This window comes from Leptodactylus fuscus, chromosome 1, assembly GCF_031893055.1.
Source record: "Leptodactylus fuscus isolate aLepFus1 chromosome 1, aLepFus1.hap2, whole genome shotgun sequence".
Taxonomy (NCBI): Eukaryota; Metazoa; Chordata; class Amphibia; order Anura; family Leptodactylidae; genus Leptodactylus; species Leptodactylus fuscus.
In genome coordinates, this window is record NC_134265.1 from 247,723,384 (window position 1) to 247,738,110 (window position 14,727).

At 44.5% G+C, this 14,727-nt stretch overlaps 1 protein-coding gene across 1 annotated transcript in view; it reads left to right on the top strand.

Annotated features, from left to right (window-relative positions):
* The first annotated feature begins 9,897 nt into the window (after positions 1-9,897).
* Positions 9,898-14,727, top strand: part of SMARCAD1 (SNF2 related chromatin remodeling ATPase with DExD box 1) — a 55,776-nt gene continuing 50,946 nt past the window's right edge. Inside the window, exon 1 of the mRNA XM_075285547.1 lies at positions 9,898-9,977. The gene's annotated coding sequence lies outside the window, so the exon portion shown is untranslated. The remainder of the gene's footprint in view (positions 9,978-14,727) is intronic.

Below are 14,727 nucleotides of genomic sequence, written 5' to 3' on the forward strand. Positions count from 1 at the left end.
AGGATAGATCCTAGTGGGCTGAAGGACCTGTGATGATGTCATGACCATGTGATCGGACTCTGGTGTGGGCGGAGCTATTCAGTACAGTGCCGAGTTACACAGGAAGAGGAAGCTACAGTGAATGGAGACTGGAAGGAAAGATGGAGAGAAGAGACAGCAAGTGTAAGCAAGAGAGAGGGGGGGGAAGGGGTGCAGGCTGTGTGTGAGCATGATAGGGGGTGCAGGCTGTGTGTGAGTATGATAGAGGGGTTCAGGCTGTGTGTGAGCAAGATGGGGGGGTGTTTCAGGCTGTGTGTGAGCATGATAGGGGGGTTCAGGCTGTGTGTGTGCATAATATTGGGGTTCAGGTTGTGTGTGAGCATGATAGGGGGTTCAAGCTGTGTGTGAGTGTGATAGGGGGTTCAGGCTGTGTGTGAGCAAGGGGGGGGTTCAGACTGTGTGTGAGCATAATAGTGGGGTTCAGGCTGTGTGTGAGCATAATAGTGGGGTTCAGGATGTGTGTGAGCATGATAGGGGGTTTCAAGCTGTGTGAGCATGATAGGGGGTTCAGGCTGTGTGTGAGCAAGGGGGGGGGGGTGTCAGCAGATTTTGTGGAAGAGAGCTTTTGTGATTAATCACTATGTTTAAATTATGTTTGATTTGTAGCAATAAGAATACATAATGCATATCAGGTATTTACATTCCGAATCATAACTGTGGCAAAATTAAGGCCCGTTCACATGGGCACAGAGGGGGCAGATTATGGCACGAAATCCACGTCATAATCCACCCCCTCACAATGGAGGTCTATTTAGAGCGCCAGGCTTGTTTTTTCAGCATGCCGCTCACGAAAAAAAAAAGCGGGCTGCCCTTCAGGCGGATTCGGTGAGCCGTGGCGTCTGCCTGGCGGCAGCAACCTCGGGAGTCGGCCCATTAGTTTGAGCCAACTCCGGGGGGGAAGCCGTGACAGTCGTGGCAAGCGTGTTTTGACCCGAGAGTGATGCGGCTCCCCGCGTCACTCTCAGTACCTAAATCCGCTATACCGCCCCCTGTGTGAACTAGCCCTTACAGTTATGAAGTAGCCACCAAAATTATTTTTTGGTTTGGGGTCACCGCAACATGAGGAACTGTATTGCGGGGTCACAGCATTAGAAAGGTTGAGAACCACTGCTATAAAGGCTTCCCATCGGATTGAACCCTCATACAACGGGTGGCGTCCTGTTGCCATCTTGGACACCACGATTCCCAAGCTCCACCAGTCCACTGCTATGCCATATCCTGGTTTGAAATGCACCTCTGGGGCCATATAGTTGAAGGTGCCCGTCACGCCACAGATTTTGGTGGAGGCGGTGATTCCATCTAGGGCTAGCCCCAGGTCGATGATGCGGGTGTGGCCTTCTGCATCCAACATGATGTTTGCTGGCTTGATATCACTGTAATGAAATAAGAGAAAAAAATGACAATCTGCCCAGCGACAATGGAGACGCGGGATGGTTAAATGCAAGACCAGGCAGAATAGCCAGGCAGGACCCTAGGAAAGCTGGGTGCATGAAATCCAGAATGTAAAGGAGATACATAGAAGGAAGAAAGTTCTTACCGGTGGATGATGCCGAGTCCATGGAGGAACTGAAGTCCGCAAACAATCTCTGCCGTGTAGAATCTCATGGGAAGAACAAAGAGAAATCTCATCTCTTATCTTCTGCCCCTCCCCCCCTTCCCCCCGGTATTTACCCCTTTTTCTTACCTTACGTTGCCAATGTTCAGGCAGCCGCACATCTTGATCAAATCCGCCAGGCTGCCGCCAGTCAGATACTTGGTGATTAAATACGTCCGCTGCTCAGAATGGTGTGCGGCATACAGGTGGCAAATGAAGGGGCATTCTCAGGCAGTGGCGAGTATCTGCTGCTCTCTCAGGATGGTCTCCATATCGTCCTCTCTTTTCTCGATGGTCTTGATGGCCATGAAGGTCTGTCGGCCAGGGACTGATGCCAGGAAAACCTGAAGGAGACAAATAGAAAATGGTTGTTACATCAAAAAGGAAAAGGGGCTCATACGCATCATGTAGTGTCAGCTCTGGGATTGTGTATGGAAAGGGGGTCTCTACTATTACCATATGGGAATGAACAGAATAGGCACAAAATGGCTGGGTGGATCGGTTTGGGATCAGCATTCGGCTCAATTTAGATCACGTTTTTGTTTTTTTTTCATCTGTTTTTCTGATCCGTTTAATGAATGCCAACAGATCTGTGCAAATAAAAAACTGCAAGATATGGATTACATGATCAGAATAGAGCCTTATTCACATTGGATCAATGTATGCATTGTATAGCATAGACCAGGACATGGATATAAACAGTCCGCCACCCACAGCTCTGATCCTGAGATCCTCCATGAGTCAGAGTACCCCTTTATATTAACACTAAACCTAACTATGGTGATACACAGAACGGATGAGATATGGGGCCTACAACAGTGGTCATGGGAGCAGGAAAGTCTCTGGGTGTCCTTACAGTCGCCCCATAGACCTAGACTACAATTAAACCCTTAGCGATCTTTGACGTAATATTACGTCATGGGTCGCATGGGGATGTATGGAGAGAGCTCACGAGCTGAGCTCTCTCCATACACTGCAGATGCCGGCTGTATAATAAGCCAGGAGATGCCACTAACAGCAGCGGTCGGTGCCCGCACCGATCGCTGCTATTAACCCTTTACAAACTGCGGTCAAACGCAGCGTGTAAAACTGTGCAGGCGGCATGGGCGCCGCCATTTTCCGCCGATGGCCGCCCTTCCGAACGTCACCTGAGGGCGACGATCGGTTGCTATGACAGCCGGAAGCCTATTGAAGGCTTCCAGGCTTGTCATAGCATTGGTTCTACTGCACGATGCCATCCAGAGAGTTTTGCTAAGTCTGCCCCCCCCCCCCGGGCACCCCCCGTGGCGAGATCGGGGGGTGCCCTGATGAATTTTATGTAGCCCGGGGTCTGGTCAGTGACCCCGGGCTGCTAGGACCCCCACTTGCCTGCTTGATCCTGCCGTGATGCCGGAAGTGTGTCTGCAATACATGCGCATTGTAGGCTATAGTACTGGACCAGCAATCAGAGTATTGCTGGTCCAAGTATAGTTATAGGACAAATAAAAAATGTAAAAAAAAGTGTAAAAGAAAAAAATAAATAGTGTGTGAAATAAATTAATAAAGCCCCAAAATTCCCTTTTTCTATATCAGATGAGTTATTAAAAAAAAAAAAAAAAAAGAAACAATGCATATTTGGTATCGCCGTGTCCGTAACAACTTGTACCATAAAATTAAAACATTATTTTACCTATATGGTAAACGTCGAGAAAAAAACGGGAAAAAAAACGCCAGAAATAATGATTTTTTGCCATCTCACCTTAAAAAATATGCTATAAAAAGTGATCAAAAAGTCGTACGTACACCAAAATAGTACCAATGAAAAGCACAGGTTGTCTCGCAAAAAATAAGCCCTCAGTCAACTCTGTCAATCGAAAAAAAAAAATGTTACACATCTCAGAAGATGGCGATGCAAAAAAACATTGATGGGTTTTTGTTCGGCAAAATTACTAACGCATAAAAAAACCTATAAATGATGTATCGCCGTAACCGTACCAACCCGCAGAATAAAGTTCACATGATACTTATGCTGTATGCCATGTGGAAAAACATTTAAAAAGTAAAATGCAATGCCAGAATTGATTGATTTTTTTTTTTTTATCCAGCAAAAAAGAGTTAATAAAAAATAGTCAATAAATTATAGGCACCCAAAAATGGTGTGATTACAAAATGCATCATATCCCGGAAAAATACAAGCACTCATATGGCCACATCAACACAAAAATAAAAAATATAGCTTGAATAATGTGAAGACAAAAAACCCCCCAAATCGCCAAATGCGTCAGGAGGGGAATATATAAGCGGTGCGAGCGTATGTCAGGGTACAGACCAGTTTTGCAGCTTACAAGAGAAAAAACAATAGAAGAGACTCCCAAAGTGTCCCCCCCCAATTATAGGAGCTACTGTCCTCCGCACAGCTTACATATTACCTCTTCACCATCCGCTGTGCATTCACATCTGGGATACTAATACTCACTACACCCCCTGATAAATTCTTTGAGGGGTGCAGTTTCCAAAATGGGGTCACTTGTGGGGGTTTCTACCGACACTGAAGACCTCAACCGACCCCCTCCTATGCATTCCTGCGTGCTCTGTTATGCACCATAGTGGCCCCTGCACATAGTATTATGTCCCTTAGTGGCCCCTGCACACAGTATTATCCCCCATAGTGGCTCCTGCACACAGTATTATCCCCCATAGTGGCCCCTGCACACAGTATTATGTCCCACTGTGGACACCCATAAACAATTATTATACTTCGGGGTCTTTTCAGACCCTGGAGAATAATAATCGGAGACCCAGGGGGAGAAAAAAAAATAAAAAAACCTCTGTTACTCGCCTATCTCCCGTCTCCTACGCTGTCGGCCTCCGGAGTGGTCCATCTTCAATGACGTCAGACATCACATGACCCGGGATGCAGGCTGGGGTCATGAGACGTTAAATGACTAGGCCGAAGCCTGCCCGGATCATGGAGAGGTAAGTAACAGTGTTTTTTACATTTCTTACCTCTCCCGGGCCGCCGATTATACTCGGGGTCCGAAAAGACCCCCGAGTATAATGATAGCAGCGGTAGCGGCTGTCACCGGGCCCCTAATGTCCCGAGCCCTGTGGCAGCTGCCTCTGCTGCTATGGCGGTAGTTACGCCAATGTTCTAGGGCTCTGTAAATGCAACATGATATCTAAAAACCATCCTAATGAAATTGCTGCCCAAAATCCCTAAAGGTGCTCTTTGATTTTGAGGACACGTATTGAGTCACGTTGCACAGAAGGGCCATATATGGGATATTTCTACAAACTGCAGAATCACAGAAATAAATATTATGGTAAAATGTGGTTTGAAATGCTAAATGTGCATAAAAAAGTGACATTTGGAAATTTCACCTTCATTTTGCATTAATTCCTGTGGAACTCCTAAAGGGTTAATAAAGTTCCTATATACAATTCTGAATAGTTTGAAGACTACCGTTTCAAAAATGGGGTCATTTATGGGTGTTTTCTATTATATAGGCCCCTCAAAGTCACTTCACAACTAAATAGGTCCCTAGAATACAAAATCTTGAAATTTTCTTGAAAATCTGACAATTTGCTACTAAAGTTATAAGTCTTCTAACTTCCTAGGAAAGTAAAAAGACATTGAAGAAACAATGCCAATATTAAGTAGACATATGGGAAATGTTAATTAGGAAAAATTTTGTGTGATAGGACTGTCTTTGTTTTTCACGAGAATAACAGAAACTTTCAAAATTGATAATTCTATTAAATTTTCAGTATATTGTCCTTTTTTTAACAAACAAACGCAAAGTATAATGACCAAAATTTACCACCAACATAAACTACAATGTGTCACGAAAAAACAATCTTGGAATCATCTGGATAGGTAAATGCTTTATGAAGCTATCCTCACATAAAGGAAAAGATGTCATATTTGAAAAACAGGGTCTGAGCCTTAAGGCCCAAAGTACTCTGCATCCTTAAGGGGTTAACCACTTCCAGACCGCCCATAGACTATAAACGTCTGGATAGTGGTTGCCTAGTTCTGACAGGACGTACTGGTACGTCCAGTCAGAACACAGCAGCTGCACGGAGATCGTGCAACTGCTGAAGCTGGGAGCCGGCTGTAACTTCAGCCAGAGCTCCCAGAGAGAAGACAGGGAAGGTTTATTCCCTTCCCTGCCATCTCGATCGCTGTGTATCTCAATGAGCAATGTATACACGGCTATGGGTGCCGCCATGATGCGGCCGCCCTCTGACCCGTCACGTGATCCGCCGGGAGCAGCGTCTTGCAAGAGCTGCTGGGTCCTACAGGACCCAGATCAGCTCTATATACTGTGTATACAGCGTGCAGGAGGCTGTATTCCTCCTGCAACTGAGGCTAAATATACCAGCCTCAGTTGCAGGGGAAATCAGCCTCCAATACAAAAAAAAAGTGAAGAGATGTCCCCAAAGGTCTCTTATCACCTTATGGGGACACAATCTGAAAAAAAAAAAAATAAAAAAAAATAAAAATATAATAAAAAAAGTTTAACATTTTTTAAAATAAAATAATAATAATTAAAAATAATAATACGCTAATAAAACGCCGTTATTAAAGGTTACAGCCCCACCCCCGATGACACCATACAAAATAAAAATTACCATAACGGAGAGGAAAAACTATTTTATAAAGTTTTTCAGTGACACTTTGTGTTATTAAATAAAAATAATAATAATAAATTGAAAACCAGACACAATTTCCCTCCTATTATGTTTATATTTTCCCGGATATAAAATAAATTAAAACACATTTGAAAATAAAAACAACATAAAAAATAAAGCCCTATGTGTCCCCGAAAAAAGACGCAAAAATTAGTTGAGTGAGACATACGGGAAAAATGTTACAGCCCTCAAAACCGCACATACAAAATAAACCTAAAATGTGTCTGGTCCTGGACCACATACTGGCCCGCTACTGAAGTGGTTAAAGGGGTATTCCCACCTCACATACTCAGCAGTCTTCACTCTTGTAAAATCTTCTTTCTTCCTGGTGTCTTGCATCATTTGGTGGGCGGGGTTTCACAGGCAACCTGCCGTTTAGCCCCGCCCCCAAATTCACATGTAGCTCCGCCCACCCACATTGGACTATGAAGTACAGGCAGCAGCAACTCCATTCTGTGTTACATACAGAGACTGCCTGTCTCTGCCATAATGAACACAACTGAATTAGCTAGCCTGATAACTGGGAGAACAGAAGAAATGAAAGCAGCTCCTCTATCTGAGTGCAGGACCTAGGTCACATGGTGTAGACACAGGAATAGCTAGATACACAGGCTGGCTCCCCTGCACTTAGCCCCTCCTCCCTCCCCCCTGAGAGCAGCAGATACATCATTTGACTCAGGAGCAGCTAGGTCAGGGCTGTGGCCACAAAAAATTGAATAAAGTAAGATAGTGGACAAACAAACAAACAAAGCAGTTTTGCTGAAGCAATGTATTTAGGAAAAGTCTTACATTCACATTAACAAGAAGTATAGATAGGATCCTTGTGATGGGACAACCCCTTTAAGGGATTAATATCTACCCAGCCCGCAATGTTGACAACAAGAAATAAAGTAGGTGTCAAAATGAATAAGAAGTGATAAAACTTACTTTGCCAAAGCTGCCCCTACCCAACATTTTGTGGAGGATGAAGCGGCTGATGGTAAGGCCGGGGTAGGGGCCTGATGTTTCAGCATCTTGGCTTCTGCCAGGGGTCATCTCCAGGTCCTCTTTATCCTGGGATCTTCTTCTTTTCTTGTTCTTCTCCTTTAGTCCATCGTCACGCTCCTCTTCTCTCTTCTTCTCCTCTCCGTCACTCTCCTCTTCCCTCTTCTCTTCTCTCTTCTTCTCCTCTCCGTCACTCTCCTCTTCTTCTCCTCTCCTCTTCCAATGGACGCCATTCTGGTCGTCTCTCACAATCCAAAAATATCCAAAATGCTAAATAAAATATGAAGAAATCCGTAGAAACTCTTCTCTCCGCCGTCGACAGTTAAGAACTGAATGTCAGTTGGCCGTGCGCAGGTGACGTGATGTCAAGGCCGTGAGACCCTCAGGTAGCTCCTGCCTGGCAGTGTTCCATTGCCCTGCACTGCCATATACACTGTGGAGTTGGCATCATGGGGGACAGTCCAGTGTCCTGAAGATTGGGAGAGACCTTTATGGCAACTTCTAGTGCTGCATTATTAGTAGATGGGGAAGAAGTGACCGCTATATGAGGGCCGGCTGTGCCCATAGTCCATTATTATAGAAAGTATTACTACTAATATGTATGGAAATAATATATGTGTAATACATGTTCCTAGGTGTCTATAAAAAAAACCAGTCATTTGAAAGGGCTCGGACAATGATTATTGGGACACTCTACTCTTCTTTATGGGGACACTGTAATTTTCTTTATGGGGGCACTGTAATCTTGTTTTTGGGACACTCTAATCTTCTTTAGGGGTACTCTAATCTTTAGGGGGCACTCTGGCACTAAGGGTACAGAAAATATGAAAATTCTTCCCCATCTTACAATGAGCTTTACTCTAGATTTAGTGTATCCGGGATAGAGATAGATTAACCATTTAATTGCAATAGCGCCCCTGGTGGTTGCACCTATAGACCTGGGTTTTATGCATTGTATACAGACCATTGACATACCTCCCAACCGTCCCGATTTCCGCGGGACATTCACGAATTTGGTGTCCTGTCCCGGTCAGCGGGAGGTATGTCCCGGTTTTGGGCGCTGATGAGTTGAGCACATAAGTGAGTAAAGCAGGAGCTGTCACAGCTCAGCTCCTGCCTTACTGCTGCGCTCCGGCTTCTGCATGTGTAGACGTGATATGACTACGCCTACAACTATGTGAGTGACCGCGGAGAGAGCGGCGGGGGAGCGTTGGAATGGTGAGTATAAGTGTTTTTTTCTGTTAAACATTGAGGGGAACATAATGAGGGGGCCATGAAACTGTGAGCAGACGAAGAGGGGGGGGGGGGAGACATGAAACTGTGGGCAGAGATGGGGGGACATGAATCTGGGGGCAGAGACGGGGGGACATGAATCTGGGGGCAGAGACGGGGGGACATGAAACTGTGGGCAGAGACGGGGGGACATGAAACTGTGGGCAGAGATGGGGGGACATGAATCTGGGGGAGAGATGGAGTGGGGACATGAATCTGGGGGCAGAGATGGGGGGACATGAATCTGGGGGAGAGATGGAGTGGGGACATGAATCTGGGGGCAGAGATGGAGGGGACATGAATCTGGGGGAAGAGATGGGGGGGACATGAATCTGGGGGCAGAGATGGGGGGGACATGAATCTGGGGGCAGAGATGGAGGGGACATGAATCTGGGGGCAGAGATGGGGGGGACATGAATCTGGGGGCAGAGATGGGGGGGACATGAATCTGGGGGCAGAGATGGGGGGACATGAATCTGGGGGCAGAGATGGGGGGACATGAATCTGGGGGCAGAGATGGGGGGACATGAATTTGGGGGCAGAGATGGAAGAGGGACATGAAACTGGGGCAGAGATGGAGGGGGACATTAAACTGAGTAAGAGATAGAGGGGGGACATATAATTTACAGGTGACTGTAGGAGGATTATACTGGGTGGGGTCACATGAAAAAATGAACGAGAATGGGCGGAGTTAACATAAAAGAGGGCGGAGCTAAATGTGCAGCACACCGCACATTTTGTCCCTCTTTCTGCTCTGCATAAATTGGGAGGTATGGCGTTAGACTATTAGGGTAAATTCATGTGGAAGATTTTTTTTTGTGAAGGAATCTGATGCAAAAATGTTATGTGACTTTATACTGTGCTGCTATGGAACATCATTCTGTCACAAAAATCTTTGGTGTGGGTGGGGGGAATACGTTTTCTGAACAGCCCAGGGCCCATGTACCCTTTATCTGCCCCCTGATTGTAAATATTTTAAAATAAATTAAAAATATACAAAAAAATAGCGTGTGAAAAATGTAAAAGAAAATGTACATCATTTTACTCTAGGACATTCGGGTTTCTGGGCAATTCCTAGCACTCTTACTAAACTGCATTTTTTGATGCTATATCAGTAAATTAGTCCTTAATTTTCACACTGCGGGTTCTCTGCGGTATTGCAGCCGCATCTTCAGGGACATCTAAACACTCTTCTATTTTGAAGTGAGCCTCAGCTCTGGGGAAGAGAGGGAGGGGCTCAGCCGTTGCTATAGTAACCAAGGAGCTCAGCGTACGAAGTGGTGACGTTACCCCAGGATAATATTTGAGCGCCTCGCACGTCAGTGGCGCGTCTCTCTGATCCCGGCTTCCCCGGTGTCGTCATCAAACTGCGCCCTGCAGAAGCCCTGCGAACCCGCGGGAAGCGGAGGAGGAGGTGAGGAACGCGCAGCCTGCTGTGATGGCTGTATATGTTGAGACAGGAGTAGCCCCTCAGGGGCTGGGGGATGTGGGGCCCGCTAGTTACGGTCCAGCCTCGGGCCTGTCTGTCGCACAGGAAGTGTGCGGGAGAAGCCGGCCGGTGTCTTTGTGTGTGAACGTGTGTGTTCATCGTGCTTGCGGTGCGGAGTGAGGTGAATGCCGAATGGATGTAGTATGACTGCATGACACCTGCCTGTATCCCTACGGTAACCTGGAATGACATATGGAAGTCATCTATTGTGTGGGTTATATACCGCTGCCATCGTGCTGATAATAAAGTGACGTCATTGTACTGACCATAATGGTTTCTTCCTGTGTGCCTCCTGGATGTTTGGATTGTGAATAAAGGTCTTCTTGGCCCTAAAATTATTTGTGAATGAGCGCTGATCTGTGCTTATTCTGCATTGGCTTTGTTACGCAGACCAATGCAAAAGACACGCAGGATGAACGATTATCAGTGGTTTATGCTAGGGTCTCACCCACGTTTGGCTTTCTATTTTTCAGGTCCGCTTGGAGATCCAAAAAAATGTTACCATAATCTGCTTAAAAACTGGTTACCTGTAGACTCCATAGGCTATAATGGGGTCCTCCAGGTTTCCACCGAAAAATGTGCGTTTTTCAAGCAGAATTGGGGATGAAGACCCTGAATGGACTTTGTACACTGGTGTTAACCCAGCCTTGCCTCAGTACATACTTTGTTTGCCCATTGGCAGCACAACATTACTAGACGTGGATTGGTGCTGCTGATGACTTTTTGTCCTCCTGAATTAAGTCAATCACCCGATGAACAAGCAAATGCTTGTTCATTGGGTTATTGTCTACATTATTAGGGTTAAAAGCTCCAGCGCCACATCTATAGGTTCTGCTAGTGTTTTTTTTTTTTTTTTCAGCTAGTATTTTTTTTTTTTTTCTGCTATCGGAAAAAAAGCTTCCTTCAGGCAGATTCTGCCTCAAAAACCAACGTAGTCAATGGGAGGTTAAAAATCCACATGGAATTGGCAAAAATCTATGTGGAATTGTAAAAACTTCTTAATTTCTGAAGTGGATTTTTTCCTCGCCAAAATCCTTGCCAAAAAAACTCTGTGTGAATGGACTCTTAGGCTGCATTCTCACAGAGTTTTTTTGGTCAGGAAACTGACTCAAATTCCTGCTACAAAAAACGCCTCACCATACAATCCTATGGTGAGGCGTTTTTAGGAGGAGGAATTTGAGTCAGTTTCTTGTCCAAATTGCTGACCAAAAAATTCAAAGTGAACGCAGCTTTACAAAGAGTCTTATTAATTAGTGGGTAAATCCCCAGCTCCAGTTCACCTCCATGTTCTTCTTAAGATCAATAATTGGGTCATATCAATGCAGCTAAGTAAGGACCATAAGATACAATGGAGGGCATTTGGCATCCAATATTCTGCTTTTACGGAAAAAAAAAAAAAAGCACACAAAGGCAAATTGTGTATACATACATGAGACACACTACCCAAGATTGGGAAAAAAAAAATACAAAAATCTTGTGCCAATAAATTTTTTTTATACTTTTTCAATATTGTGTGGAGCGTTTAATGTATATGTAGAGAACTTGTCTTTGTGTGCTTTTTTGGGGGAGATTACCATACATGAGAAACCCCATGTTTTTCTTTGGTGTGGTGCCGGTTATACCTTTGGCCATTCCTTCTCAACAAATAAAAGGTTAAACGGGTTGTTCTGGAACTGGATACACCCCTGTGGAGGCTGGGGGGGGGGGGGATATTTAGTTATTAATATAATCTTGTCTGCTGGTGTAGTCTGGTCAGACTTGTGCTGGTGGTTGGTTGCTGGAAGTCCTGTGCCCTACATGACTGCTGAGGGTGATCAGCGGTTGCTGGACATGTTAGTCATGTCACTGGTTCCTTACCAGCAACCGTCATGTAGAAGAGGATACCCTGGCATCCCGATCAGATTTGCAGAGTGCAGATGGGTGCGGATGCTTTTCAGCCTCTTCTGCCAGTGCTTTGGCTCTCTGTAGTGTCTCGCTCTACTCAAATTCTTTAGGCCTGTAGTGTCTGTTATGTGACAGAGTAAGGGATGTGCTGGCTCTCTACTGATCTAATAATTGGAAGGTGCCATAATCTACATCAGCCAACAACTTGGTCCCTGGCTGATCAGCTGGTTGAAGAGGCTGCAGTGTTCAGATTAGGGCTGCAACCACTTCAATACTTACTAAGTAAAGCACTTGACATTTGTGCAGTATCTGTGTTTGGTATCACCGCTCAGCCCATTAATTTGAATGTGATTGAACTGCAACTGTCTCTGAGACTTGTCTCACGCTGCATTAGTTCTCTGGAATGCTGTACTCCAGCCAATCATATTAGAGCCGGTTGCGCATGACTGTGTGCTAACCAATAGCCATGAATGAATGGCACGGGTGCTGCATTGGGGGCATGCGGATGTCACCTGTGTGTTGGCTCAAGCTTCTAAGGCCCCTCTTATTCAATGAATAGCAGCTGCGGAAGCAGGGACGCACAATCGGACAGGAATAGGACCTGTTCCATATTTTGTGGCCCGTACTATCGGCCTGCACACGTGACTGTGTCATTTATGGTCATGTGTATGGGGCCCATGGAAATGAGTCAGTGTGATATCTGGGAAAAACCCAGATAGCACACTGACCAGACACTGTCGTCTGCAGGGGGCTTATACCCAGCTTTGGCAGTATCAAACCTTCAGAAAACCTCTTTTTAGGCAGGTTTATCACACTATCTGATCACATTTTTCTAAATTTCGTCACACTAAGGGGAGCAGCACATGACCTAGTTTCATCTGTGAAACACTGTCCATGTGTTAGCTAGATTGACTGGCTTTAATGTTGTACTGGAAGCGGGACTCTTAGCAGTATAGTTATCTATGATGTTAGGAGTCCCTGCCTCCCAGTGACATAATGTCCTGTAACAATTACATTACAGTATGTTGCTGTGAGGCATTGAATCTTAGATTCATATTAATAATAAAAAGTCATTATTTAAAAAAGTGTGTGTGTGTGTGTGTGTGTGTATATATATATATATATATATATATATATATATATATATATATATATATATATATAATATATATATTTTATTCATTGTACTCTGTCTTCTGGAATAAGATATAAAGCTGCTAGAGTTGAGTGAGTACTGTTCGGATCAGCCGATCCGAACAGCACGCACGCGTTGAAATCAATGCACGCGGCGGGTTAAGCGGCCGGCTGCTGTCAAACCGGAAGCACCAGGTGCTTCCATTCATTTCAATGCGTGCGTGCTGTTCGGATCGGCTGATCGGAACAGTACTCAATCAACTCTAAAAGCTGCAGCTGTTAAACCAACATTTGTTTGATTAGTTCCGGTATAAGACCAAATATCTGTTTATGTACACTATACCCCCCCTTCATAGACTTCTATAAACATGTGTAATGTAAGTCATGTCACCTGCAGTCTGGGGCCAGAGAAAGTAGACTTATTAGGGTTTCTTATCCTTGCTTGTCCTATTGCATTGCAACCATTTTGTGATAAATGGGGCACTGCTGTTTCAAAAACATCTGCATAACAGCAAGCAACATGTTTGCGAGCTGCTGCTGTAACATGGAAACAAATTGGCAAGACTCCGTTGAGGAAAGAGCATAACAATTGGATTATGAGTAGTTGGGGGAGAAAGGTTTCTGGTGTAATGAATCTGTAGTTCTCTTATACTATGCTAATGAGCTGGTCAGAATTTGGCGCAAATAGCATGAATTGTTGGACTGTTCCTCTCAGGGTTGAGATCGGGCAGTTTGGAATGTGGTGTTGAGTCCTTTCGTATGTCCTGATGAATTGCTTTGGTTCTGAAGGCCAAGGTCGGCCCAATGTGCTACTAGATGGGTTTTTGGCTATTCAGAGTGTTAAAAATAAAATAAAATATGATATATGTTACACATCACAAGGAATGCAAGATGCCATGGAGAGAAATCTGAGAGAAGGAACTATGATACCTTTCCTCTTGGTTTGTGGGTGGGATCTGCATACTATATGCACATTTATACATTGAGACCTTAATATTTTAGGCCATAACACATAAAAGAGGCAAAAATGTAAACGTATGTGTGGGTATACAATCATGTCCAACAGTACAAAACTACCACACAATTGATTAATAAAACATAATAAATTTTATTAATACCTACTAAAACAGTATAATCACATGACATATATGAGAGACAATTACATAATACAATTCTGTTGCTATAAGCAAGTGGGGGTAGACAAAACTACATAGTACCAACTAGCCAGTAGTAGGTAGAAAACAGGTGGCCAATAACAGTTACATGAAGTAGGAATGGTCCTGGATAAGGACAACAATATATAATAATGTATGGTGCAAGATGCACCTAACCATAAACAGCAGTGTGACAAAACCAGGAACCCAGTATCTCTCCTAGGCGGTATAACAATACAGTGTTGCCATCTTACCTACCAACAAGAAAGGAAACGCCCATCCTTTCTTGTTGGTAGGTAAGATGGCAACACTGTATTGTTATACCACCTAGGAGAGACACTGGGTTCCTGGTTTTGTCACACTGCTGTTTATGGTTAGGTGCATCCTGCACCATACATTATTATATATTGTTGTCCTTATCCAGGACCATTCCTACTTCATGTAACTGTTATTGGCCACCTGTTTTCTACCTACTACTGGCTAGTTGGTACTATGTAGTTTTG